At 41.1% G+C, this 13,236-nt stretch overlaps 1 protein-coding gene across 1 annotated transcript in view; it reads left to right on the top strand.

Moving 5' to 3' along the window:
* The window catches only part of Mtpalpha (monolysocardiolipin acyltransferase Mtpalpha), a 50,592-nt gene that overhangs the window by 7,576 nt on the left and 29,780 nt on the right, over positions 1-13,236 (top strand). The gene's annotated exons all lie outside the window — the stretch shown is intronic.

Raw genomic sequence — 13,236 nt, forward strand, 5'->3', positions numbered from 1 at the left:
GATTTGGCGGGTGGTCAAAGTCATTTCTTGAGAAGCGCCTAGATTAGAGGTTTTGATGAGGTCCTGTTGTATGGGTTGCAACCCTTGATACTTCAGCTCCTAGGGGTCGCTCAGCATCCTAAGAGGATTGCGAGGCTCCGTAAGGAAGACGTACTTAAAAAGGCAGAGTAATTGTTCAAGTCGACTTCCTTACCAGGTACCTATTTATTTTGTTTAGTTATTTTGATAACTTCTAAAATGAAATAAAAATTCTTAGCTCATATGATGTTAACATATTTTGCTGGTCTCTACCCACCCCCCTGGGTGTGAATCAGCTATTATAATCACCGGCTAAGTTAAATATTGAAAAATGTTATTTTGATAATAAAATAAATATTTGAATATACTTACCCGGTGATTATAAATTAAAGGACCCTCCCTTCCTCCCCAATAGAGAGACAGTGGACCGAGGAGAAAATTGAGTTCTTTGTTTACAATGAGTACTGGGTATCTGAACGACAGATGGCGCTGTTGAGTACACCCCCTACCTGTGTAGCGATCGCTGGCGAATTTTTCCGTAGAGTTTTTCTGTCGAGCAACAGAGTTGCAGCTATTATAATCACCGGGTAAGTATATTCAAAAATTTATTTTATTATCAAAATAACATTTTAATACCATCCAATAAAAGTCTTCTATAAAATACTCAGAGGAAAAATTAGATTAGAAAATATCTTTAGAGTATAGTTTTTAAGTCCTAAAGCACGAATCCATTCCTATCTCATGGCATCATCTTTAGGAAAACTGTTAAAGGGAAAAAGATTAGAAGCATTTTATTGTCTAAAATATAATAATTTGTCATATTTTTATCTTCATTTTTTCTAAAAGTGTAAGGATAATGTAAGGAATATAATACTTGTATTTTCAATATTAAACTTACCCGATAATCATGTAGCTGTCAACTCCGTTGCCCGACAGAATTCTATGGAGGGATACGCCAGCTATCACAATACTAGAAGGGGGTGTATTTACCAGCGCCACCTGTGGCCAGGTACTCAAGTACTTCTTGTTGGCACCTCCTCAATTATTCCTCTGTCGTGCTTCCGGCAAGACGTTCTGGGATACGCTTATGTTCTTGGAGTATTTTCACGACTTTGGTGAAGTATTTCTCTTTGATTTCGGCTGTCGCTTTACTGGAAACTTCTATATTAGCTTAGTTAGCTTTTGGAATTAATTTGATTAATTATGGTGACGAAGAGAGTATGAACTCTCGTTCACCTTTCAATGGCCGACCCTTCCCTTAGACGGAAGTGTTGGTGTCTAAGAGAGTATAGACTCTTTTTCTTAATTTTGCTTAACAAAAGTTATAGATTTATTTTAAATCTCTCCGCCTCTTATAGGCCTCTTCGATTAACTTCCTTTTATTATAAACTTATTAAAATTAATTTTTATTTTTGTTTATATTCGACCTTCCTAATAGTAGGCGGTCTTTTCTTGGTACCGAAGTTAATTAACATTGAGCCCGTCATTTCGGTTTTACCTGTTAACATATTATGCTATTTCCGCCACAGAGTTTGAAAGAATTTCTTTGATAGTCTCGTACTGTTTTCAAAGTTGAACTAACGTTTTGTTTTGTCTCTGCAGTTGTTGACGTTCAGAACGTTCAACTTGCACTCTATCGTTACGATAGAGAAAGAATGTTCACGGTTTCACGTTGCAGTAAGAGTAACCGTGTCTAGCGTTTTGTTCATTCTTTCTTAACTTAATGGTTTTGATCCTAATAAAGGAACTTTTCATTTTGGGAAATATTTCAGTTTTTTCCTTTTACAATAATATGTTTTAACTATATATATGATTGGGCTCTTCTCTCAGGTTCTAAGTCAAGAGAGAGAGAGAGAGAGAGAGAGAGAGAGAGAGAGAGAGAGAGAGAGAGAGAGAGATAGAGACGGAGGGAGAAAGAGGAGAATAAACGTTTCATTCAAGCCTGCCAGGCGTACGAGTAACGTCGTTATCGTTTTTGCTCTTCTCCCTAGTCTCTTTAGGGGAAGAAACTAAACGTTTCTAGAGTGATCTAGTGTTTAGTCTCTTTCCAGCCACTGAATTATTTATCTTTCATTAGATTTTTCTGTTACATTGTAATTCTGTTTTCGCAATTACTAACTTTTGAGAAAGGATAGAATTGCGTGTTTCAGGTACAAACCACTTAAAGTTTCGAGTTCAGTGAAATAAGTGCAAACAGAAATCAAAGTGATAAGTGATTAGCGCAAAGTATGTCAGTGTTGTGCGTGAGGGTACTTCTGTGCGCGCCAGTCGTCCTCCCAGTCCGGGACCTCTTGCAAGCTCCCAAGCCCAGGGGAGAAGCAATGTCGAAGGGCAGAAGGGTTCAGCAGGCCTTGATCGGCGCACAGAAGTATCCTCGGTGGTTGTGGGCGTGTCTTACCGAGACCGTCACTCCCACCCGCAGACGATTGAGCCCTTATTTTGCTCGTCTGCAGAAGAAATTTAGGGGAGAAAACGCTGGTCTCAGGTCTCAAGACCTCTTAAACGTAAAGTCCAGACCTATGCCAGACGTACGAAGTTAGAGTTCAACAACCCGGATGCAGTCATTGGGTTAGCTCTGACTCTCCTCAGTCATCAGTTGAATGCACTCCACCTAAGAGGAGTAAGGTTCTGCCACAACAGAGCTCGACTGTTAAGGCTTTACCTCAGCCTACTGTAGTTTCTGCCGACCCCAAGTGGACTCTACTACAGTCCATGCAAGCACTGCTTTCGGACTTGATGCGTGAGTGTCGGGCTGAGAGTGTTGCGCCTCCGCCTCCGCCTACGCTCGCTCCGCCTGATCGCAGTACCACCTGCCAGGCGTACGATGTTGTGGACTCTACTACAGTCCATGCAAGCACAGCTTTCGGACTTGATGCGTGAGTGTCGGGCTGAGAGTGTTGCGCCTCCGCCTCCGCCTACACTCCCTCCGCCCACGCTCGCTCCGCCTGATCGCAGTACCACCTGCCAGGCGTACGATGTTGAGCCACCTGCTGAGTTTGCTGTTCCCAGTGGTGTTCAGCCTCCGCCTTCCTTAAGGCAACCTTTACAATGGGATCAGGAGGATTATACCTCTCTTCCTCCGCCTCCACTTGCTGCTCCACCAGTGATGCAACACTCGGTTGAGGTACAACAACCTCTCCCGTCCATGAGTCAGTCTCCTCAGCTCTCGCTGCAGCGAGCTCATCCCTCCACAAGGCAAGCACCACAACACCTTAGCCTTGCGCCTCAGGAGCCTCAGCTTGCGAGACATTTACCTTGTTCTGCGCAGCCTCTTCCTCATCGCGCTCCGCTCACACCGCAGGAACTGGAACTTGCTACTCCGCTTCCGCCAACCGCTCAGCAAGCGCAACCCTTGGGTTCAACCACTCATGCTAGGAGTCAGCCCCCTCCACCCATGCGCCTTCCTTCTGCTTGTCTTTTATTCAGCCTTTGCAGACTGAGCCTCAGGTGTTCCCTCAACAGAGTCTTGAAGAGGAAACCACAACTATTGTTGTTCCAGCTCGTTCTGACTCTGCTGTTCAGCATACCTTACCTCCATTTTCAAACCATATGATAATGGAGGTTATTTGTATTACTTATAAAAATATATTTGTATTCCTTGCAATATATTTTTAACAAGATCGCAAATATGGCAAAAATATGAATCATGAGTTATGAATGTAAGGTAAATATTATGTTGATATTAAAACCCCATGCAAGCATGCATAAAGCACTCTAGCACTGGTCATGGAATTTCTGAGAAATGTTAAACGCCATGCACACGCTCTGCTTTCCTTACAGCAGGCTCTGCTTACAGCAGGCTCTGCTTACTACATGCTCTGCATACAGCATGCTCTGCATACAGCATGCTCTGCATACAGCATGCTCTGCATACAGCATGCTCTGCATACAACATGCTCTGCATACAGCATGCTCTGCATTCAGCATGCTCTGCATACAGCATGCTCTGCATTTCAGCATGCTCTGCATACAACATGCTCTACATACAGCATGCTCTGCATACAGCATACTCTGCATACATCATGCTCTGCATACCTTACCGCATGCTTCTCAGTCACACATCTTTGGTTGTTGCCAACTCACTAGACTGTCAAGCAGTTTCATAACGTTGCCTTCTAGTCTGCTGCTTTTGCACCAGTGAACCCTCACTGAGAGAACTTAGCTTTTCTAGGATATGGTCCCTGTAGATGAGAAAGTTCTTTTCTCCCTCCTTCTGATATTCCCTTGAGGACTCTGTCATTTGGAGGGAGCCTTTAGCTGCATAACCTCTTATGGACTTTTATTTAAGCATAACATGCTTCCAGGGAAGGTAATGGTTCCACTTCAGTCGCTAATCCCGTCTGTTACCACACCTGCTCCCATAGACCTTGAGCTGTGTTGCATGACATGCAGTCCAGGCTTAGTCCTTGTTAGAGGATTTTTTGTTTACGGAGTCAATGTGTCACGGGGAAGACGTTCAACAACCAACAGAAGTGACTTGTTGTGACGCAGTGCGGCAACCTCAGCAACCCGATAAGGAGTTGTCTGTACGACCCAGACAGTCTAGACAGATTCGGGTTGTCACTGTACTTCCTCGCTTGCCCATGATTGACAGTTCACAGACTGTGCAGCAGTATCAGGATCTTGTGTCCGGCTCCGTCAGACGACTGGCTTTTAAGAGCTCCCACAAGTCGTCGCTGTCTGGAGATTTTCAAATGGACTATGGATCTGACCAAGGAACTGGGCCTCCTGGTCAATTTTGAGGAGTCTCAGCTCGTTCCATCCCAGACCATTGTCTCCTTGGGTATGGATCTTCAGAGTCGAGCCTTTCGGACTTTTCCGTCGGCCCCAAGGATCTTCCAAGCCCTAGAATGCATCCAGAGCATGCTGAGAAGGAACCGATGCTCAGTCAGGTAGTGGATGAGTCTAACAGGGACACTTTCATCGCTGGCCCTGTTCATCGTGTTAGGGAGACTCCACCTCCCCCCCCCTTCAGTATCATCTAGCTGCTCACTGGATAAAGGACATGACGCTAGAGACGGTCTCAGTTCCTGTTTCCGAAGAGAGGAGGTCTTCTCTCGCGTGGTGTAAGAACAGCTTTCTTCTCAAGGAAGTCTACCTTTGGCTGTTCAGAAACACGACCGCCGTCTCCTCTCGGACGCATCAGACACGGGCTGGGGTGCGACTTTGGACGGACAAGAATGCTCGGGAACATGGAATCAGGAGCAAAGGACACTTCACATCATTTGCAAGAAGTTGTTGGCGGTTATTCTGGCCTTGATAAACTTCAAGTCCCTCCAGCTTAACAAAGTGGTGGAGGTGGACTCTGACAACACCACAGCCCTGGCTTACATCTTCAAGCAGGGAGGGACTCTTCGTGGAAGTTGTTCTAGATCGCAAGGGACCTACTCATCTGGTCTTAAGATCGAAAGCTAACTGGTAACGAGGTTCATTCAGGGCGGTATGAATGTCATGGCAGATCACCTCAGACGGAAGGGTCAGGTCATCCCCACAGAGTGGACCCTTCTCAAGAATGTTTGCAACAGACTTTGGGCCCTGTGGGGTCAGCCAACCATAGATCTGTTCACTACCTCGATAACCTAGAGACTCCTGTTGTATTGTTCTCCGATTCCAGACCCAGCAGCAGTTCACGTGGATGCTTTTCTGCTGGATTGGTTCCATCTCGACCTGTATGCATTCCCTCCGTTCAAGATTGTCAACAGGGTACTTCAGAAGTTCTCCTCTCACAAAGGGACACGGCTGACGTTGGTTGGCTCCGCTCTGGTCCGCGAGAGAATGGTTCTTAGAGGTACTGCAATGGCTGGTCGACTTCCCAGGACTCTTCCTCTAGGAGTGAACCTTCTAAGTCTACCTCACGTAAAGAAGGTACACCCAATCCTCCACGCTCTTCGTCTGACTGCCTTCAGACTTTCGAAAGACTCTCAAGAGCTAGGGGCTTTTCGAAGGAGGCAGCCAGAGCGATTGCCAAAGCAAGGAGAACATCCACTCTCAGAATCTATCAGTCTCAAGGGGAAGTCTTCCGTAGCTGGTACAAGACCAATGCAGTTTCCTCAACCAGTACCACTGTAACCCAGATTGCTGACTTCCTGTTATATCTAAGGAAAGTAAGATCCCTTTCAGCTCCTACGATCAAGGGTTACAGAAGTATGTTGGCAGCGGTTTTCCGCCACAGAGGCTTGGATCTTTCCACCAACAAAGATCTACAGGACCTCCCTAGGTCTTTTGAGACCTCAAAGGAACGTCGGTTGTCCACTCCAGGCTGGAATCTAGACGTGGTCCTAAGGTTCCTTATGTCATCAAGATTTGAACCTCTCCAATCAGCCTCTTTTTAGGACCTCACATTAAAAACTCTTTTCCTCGTGTGCTTGACAACAGCTAAAAGAGTAAGTGAGATCCACGCCTTCAGCAGGATCATTGTTTTCACATCTGAAACGGCTACATGTTCCTTGCAGCTCGGTTTTTGCTAAACGAGCTTCCTTCACGTCCTTGGCCTAAGTCGTTCGAGATCCCAAGCCTGTCCAACTTGGTGGGGAATGATCTGAAGAGAGTACTTTGCCCAGTTAGAGCTCTTAGGTACTATCTAAAAAGGTCTTAACCTTTACAAGGACAATCAGAAGCCTTATAGTGTGCTATCAAGAAACCTTCTTTTCCAAGTTCTAAGAACTCAGTTTCTTACTATTCAGGCTTCTGATTAGAGAAACACATTCTCATCTGAAGGAAGAAGACCTTGCTTTGCTGAAGGTAAGGACACATGAAGTGGGAGCTGTGGCTACTTCAGTGGCCTTCAAACAGAACCATTCTCTGCAGAGTGTTATGGATGCAACCTATTGGAGAAGCAAGTCAGTGTTCGCATCATTCTATCTCAAAGATGTCCAGTCTCTTTACGAGTACTGCTACACCCTGGGACCATTCGTAGCAACGAATGCAGTAGTAGGCGAGGGCTCAGCCACTACATTCCCATAATCCCATAACCTTTTAACCTTTCTCTTGAATACTTTTTATGGGTTGTACGGTCGGCTAAGAAGCCTTCCACATCCTTGTTGATTTGGCGGGTGGTCAATTCTTTCTTGAGAAGCGCCGAGGTTAAAGGTTGTGATGAGGTCCTTTAGTATGGGTTGCAGCCCTGTATACTTTAGCACCTTTGAGTTGATTCAGCCTCCCAAGAGGAACGCTGCGCTCAGTAAGGAAGACGATCTTATTAAAGGCAGAGTAACGGTTCAAGTCGACTTCCTTACCAGGTACTTATTATTTCATTGTTATTGTGGATAACTGATTATATGAAATACGGGATACTTAGCTATCCTTTAGTCTTGTACACTGGTTTTTCACCCACCCCCCTGGGTGTGAATCAGCTACATGATTATTGGGTAAGTTTAATATTGAAAAATGTTATTTTTATTAGTAAAATAAATTTTTGAATATACTTACCCGATAATCATGATTTAATCGACCCTCCCTTCCTCCCCATAGAGAACCAGTGGACCGAGGAATAATTGAGGAGGTGTCAACAAGAAGTACTTGAGTACCTGGCCACAGGTGGCGCTGGTAAATACACCCCCTTCTAGTATTGTGATAGCTGGCGTATCCCTCCATAGAATTCTGTCGGGCAACGGAGTTGACAGCTACATGATTATCGGGTAAGTATATTCAAAAATTTATTTTACTAATAAAAATAACATTTTTTCATATATTAGACATTGTTCTTAAAATGATTGCAAGTCATTGCTACACACAGGAAGGGGACCTCGATAATAAAATGCAAAATATTGGTTACTAATCTAAACAAAGAGAACGTAACTCCACATTCCAATACAGTGGCAGAGATTAACCCAGGGAATCGAGAACTATCACTGACTGATAAGACTGGGTCCTTTTAGCTTTACATAATCTGGGCTGGCTATCTCGAGGTATTTTTCTTCCAAGAACCTAAAGCTCTCTACCTAACCTAGGAATCGTATTTTTAACCTACCGGGTGGTTGCTAGGGCTCCCTGAAAGCTCCTCATTAGACTGCTGTATCCTTAGCTTACCCCAAGTCAAAGTCTCAATCCTGTGTCAGACAAGGTAACACTAAATCATAATACATTGTAAGTCGTAAAACCAACTTTATATTTTTGTATTTCATACCAAGATAAACAACATTTTCCCCCCAAAGAAAACCAATTTGATAAGTTGTAAGAAAGTTCGTCTGTCCAAACTACATTGCTATAGAATCATCCCTCCTATGTAAATAATTTTTTGGGGTCCGAATGTGAAATATTTTTAGGGCAACGCCAAAACCAAGTGTACTAATGGCAGATATGTATGAACTGTGCTAAAACTAATTGGCAAAGTACCTATGTCATGTACGGTTGTAAATATGCAAAGCTTCTAAGATTGGGTTATTGTTTATTTAATTGTCATATGCTTAAATAAATTTCTATTAGAATTGTTATTTCAATGAAAAAAGATAAGGAAATTATAATAATTGGTAACTTCCTTATTTTTAAGCGAAAAGGTCTGCACTAGTTTTTTAAAAAGATAGCTAATTATGGTTATCATCCCCTGATATGAATGTTTTTTCCTTTATAATACTCAAATATTAGTATGTGAGGTTGAGCACCACACCAACAGGAAATGCAACTTCCCTTCCAGTTCAGTTAGGTCGTAAGTCAGTCAGAGCAGTCGGCCTCTTTTTTTTCTTTTAATCAGATTGTTTCAAATCTATCACACTTTGTAAAGGAATGAAAATTAGAGAGAGACATGTTTCATGTTCTTATCTCATGCTATGTTTAAAGGTTTCTATTGAAAGTAAGTTGAACATTTTCTGTTAAGAAATAAGCGTAAAAATATGTTTATAAAACAAGCAATTTGATGCAACTTTTCTAGGCAGTGATGAATGCTGCCTGCGTTACAATTTGATGACAAAGTGAGAATACCCAGGTTTAATGAAGTGATGTATTCTATATTAAATTTTATTTAATATTAAAGAGATACTGAGAGAAGAATTAATGATAACCAATAAGAAAGAGTCCAATGAACAATAAAAATCTGTGAATAACTGGAATGAAGGGAATATTATTTTATCAAATGTGAACTTAGGTCTTATTTTTTTCTTCATCATAGTTATTTGAACTAGAATACATGTAATTTATTATGCAGGACGGTATCAGATATTATGAAAGTGAACTAATAAGCTGAATAATGAATAAAAACAATGAAAATAAAGAAAATTAATTGAAGGGATGATATAAAATTTGATGTAAAGGAAGATTGTTAATTTACGTAAGATTTTTTTTCATGATTGTCTCTAGACAGGGGTCTCTTAGACTAGACTTCTTGTGTACTACTGTATTGAAGTAATACACGTCACGTTCAATGGAGGCAATCCTTAAGGCAGAGTAACTTGGCAATTACTTAATGCATCACAAATTTTAATTCATAAAACTTTGTGATGTTTTAAAGTAATTTTTTATCTTATTTCTTTTTCACTTGTAAGATATTCATACATTCATAGAAGTACTACTAATAATAAATTTTCAGTATTGTACTGTACAGGAAACCATAAGCTGAGGTTTAAAACATGGCATTCGATTTTGAAAGCTAACTAGTTTAATCACATGACATTATCGCATTCTAAAAAATAATTTTTAAAAAGTTAGTTATGCTTCAGTAAAGCATTTTTTTTTATTTCATTTTCTTTTTTTGATGCATTTCAACCATCAACAATTGGTGACCTTTTTACTCCACAGTATTAGATACAAACAAGTGTATTGTTGTTACTTATACATAGGGTGGGGTAGCGATGACTTTTGCGTTTATGCGTCTTCTTACCATCCTGCATGTAATACTTGGTATGCAGTTAATTCTATTAGTTATGCCTTCTCCATTTTAAGTGTCAATGCTGCACAGTATTATAGAAGTTTTATTCCAGCTATGACCAGGCAGTTGAATTGTTGGAACTTCAGAAGTTCAAACTTGCAGCAAATGTGTTTGTTGAAGAGGCTGACAAAAGTCTCTCTTCAGAGTTTATATAGCCAATGGCAGATATATTGTAACATTGTTGCTGAATCTTAGAAGATTTAAGGTTTAAAGGCTGTTAGTGAATGGTAGAGGCAAGAGACTGTGACAGTGTCATAGAGATTTGTACGTCATACTGTATATACATGTGATCAGTACGTGTGTTCCCTCTTTATATTAGTTATTTATACTTCTCTTGTAGTTTATTTCTTTATTTCATTTCCTCACTGGGCTATTTTTCTCTGGGAACCCTTGGGCTTATAGCATTCTGCTTTTACAATTAAGGTTAAAACTTGGCTAGTAATGATAATCATCATAGCTAAAGACAGAGATCAAAGAGGGTTCATGACTACACCCCCTTAATATGTAAGGATAAGAGTCCTTGGTGGGAACCTTGTGCTACATTCTATTTTATAATTTGTTTTTCCAGTTGTAACTTCGAATTTACAAACTAAATATTTTCACCAGATCTGTCTAAAGTATTAAAAGTACACCTGGAACACTATTTTCTTCATTAAGGGTAGTGTAGGATACTATTTTCCCCTAATTTAAGGACATTTATGCCATTTGTATTTTTCCAGACTATTTCTCTGCCTGAGAAACAATTTGTTCCGACACTAATACAAGCCCAAGTCTATTAACAGGAGTACGTCTTCATCAAAGCTGGAATGCCATTTAAACTTTTCACAAGGTAGTGATAGTGGCTGACGGGTGGATGTTAGTCCCTGTCCACTCGCCAGATAGAGCAAACCTCCCTTTGACTTCAGCTGCAGTTCAGTACAGACATATTTTTTTTGCTGCCTCTAACTTGGCTCATTGGTCTTTGTTTTCCTTCTCTTTCCAGTGTGATTAGTTTGCTGTTCAAGCAGACATGAGGCTGTGGCATGGGTAACTTAGTCAGAATTGCAGCTGGTTCATGAGCAATCCTGAAGTGGATCTCTATCAGTTTTTAAATTGGGGGGGTGGGAGGCATAAGTGTTTGCAGTCATTCCCCTGTAACAAGTGTCTGGTGTGGCATCCTCTGCAGTTGAACGAGTTCATGAATAAGTTTGAGGGATGGTTTGGCCAAAGAAACTATACCTCCTCCTCTTTGAAGAGTTTGAAGGCTGTTGTCTCCTTCTTGGTTCTTTGTGCTGGGTGGTCTAGAGGAATTCATAGAGAGAGAAGAGACCCTGCCTTGCTTTGAAGAAAGCAGAAGTATCATGGTCCCCCCAGAGAAGGTAATACTCCCCTGCCACTCGATCAAAGCACGCTTATTGCTGTACTGCCAGCTGCCTGACGACAATTCACAAGGATTGAACCTACAGAATGTGTGGCCTTCCTAAGGATCTACGGCACCCCATCTACAGAGAGAGCTTTTTGAGGTGATGGGAAATTCTTACAATCCTTAAGTCTAACCTTGCTGTACCACCTGCAAAGGAGCGATATGAAGTTGTGACCTTTGAGTCCTCACCTGCATCTGGGTAAGAACCTGTCTTCACTCTCTGCAGGTGTGTCCCCGACAACAAAGAAATCTTCAATCTGAGAAGCATTGTTAGTATGATATTGGATCCCTGAGAAGGGTCATTGACCAGAATCTTACCCAAAAAATTATTTTCTTATCATCTTTGGCCTCTGGTAAATGGGTTAGCAAAACGTTAGGATTGTCTTATGCTGTATCTCATACTGAGGGTTGAAATAGTCTCCTTTTCCTTTTTACCTCAAAACCCTGCCATTCACAACATGAGGTTTGGATCCTTTTCTACTTCTTCACTTCGGGAAGCAACTGTACTATCTCAAGCTCACACAGCCCTTCAGATCACAGCTCCAAAACCTGTTTGTTGGTACAGGAAGGTATAAGAGGAAAGTCTCAAAGAACACCATCTGGCTTCGTGACACAATAACCAGAGCGCATAAGCATTGAGAGGATATTAACAAGATAGTACCACCCCAAGCTCATGCTCATGAAGGAAGGGGAATGGGGGCTACCCTTGTCTTATAAAAGGAAGCTGTCGAGAAGACAACTTTCACAGCACATTACCTGCAAGTCGTATAACACATTCTCTCAGGGAATTGTTGTAGTTGCTTAATAAGTAGCATAGCATTCATGGATCCTCACCATAAAAGAAGTATCAAGTCTATTACAACAGTTTTTCTTCTCAAGGGGTTGTCTATTGAACTGCACTGTAGTTTTTCAGTTTCCACTTTCCTCTTGGTAAAGGTAAAAGAGACTTTAGCTATGGTAAGCAGCTTTTCTATGAGAAGGACACCCCAAAATCAAGCCATTTTTCTCTAGTCTTGGGTAATGCCATAGCCTCTGTGCCATGGTCTTCCACTGTCATGGGTTAGAGTTTTTTTGCTTGAGGGTACACTCTGGTTCACTATTCTATGTTATTTCTCCTCCTCTATTTTGTTTAAAGTTTTTATAGTTTATATAGGAAATATTTATTTTATATATAGGAAATATTTTAATGTAACTTTTCTTAAAATATTATTTTCCTTGTTTCCTTCCTCACTGGGCTATTTTCCCTGTTGGGGCCCCTGGGGTTATAGCATCCTGCTTTTCCAACTAGGGTTGTAGGTTAGCAAGTAATAATAATAATAATTGCGACGTGAGTGAGTTACGAGGCGTGGTGGGGGCGGCTTCCGCGCCACTTGCCTGTAACTAACGAGACTGTTTTAAAAAATCAAAGCAGCAGAGTTCTAGCTTCACTGAAGTCATAATCCTATTAAAGGACTCTGGCCTATATATAGTTAAGAAAACACAAATTACAGTATTTAAAAGATTTTTTATTTCAGTGAGGTTCTAGATTTTTTTATTCAGTAGGTCTCATATTGATTACTATCCTTCAATCCAGGTAAATGTGTAAATCAGCATATGAATACTTGTTAACTTTCATTTGAAATTAATTAATTTATCATTTTATAAGTTATTTCAATACTTGCCTGTTATTCATATGCAATACAGTACAGTATTCACCTTTCCACCACCCCATAATATACTGTATGTGCTCATAAATAAGATTATCCCCTATTGAGAAACCAAACTATTACTGAGTCCTTGGTAGTGGCAGAATGCAAGTACTTGGGTAGGCTAGTTTAGAGCCCTTAAAAACTTTTGATATTCAATTGACCTTGTGTACAAATAAATATTGAATGCAAATATACCTGGTAAGTTTGGAAATAATTTTTGAAATTAAAATTTGATTTTCCCTTGGATAAACAAGGATGTTTCTGCTGGG

This window comes from Palaemon carinicauda, chromosome 23 (genome assembly GCF_036898095.1).
Source record: "Palaemon carinicauda isolate YSFRI2023 chromosome 23, ASM3689809v2, whole genome shotgun sequence".
Lineage (NCBI taxonomy): Eukaryota > Metazoa > Arthropoda > Malacostraca > Decapoda > Palaemonidae > Palaemon > Palaemon carinicauda.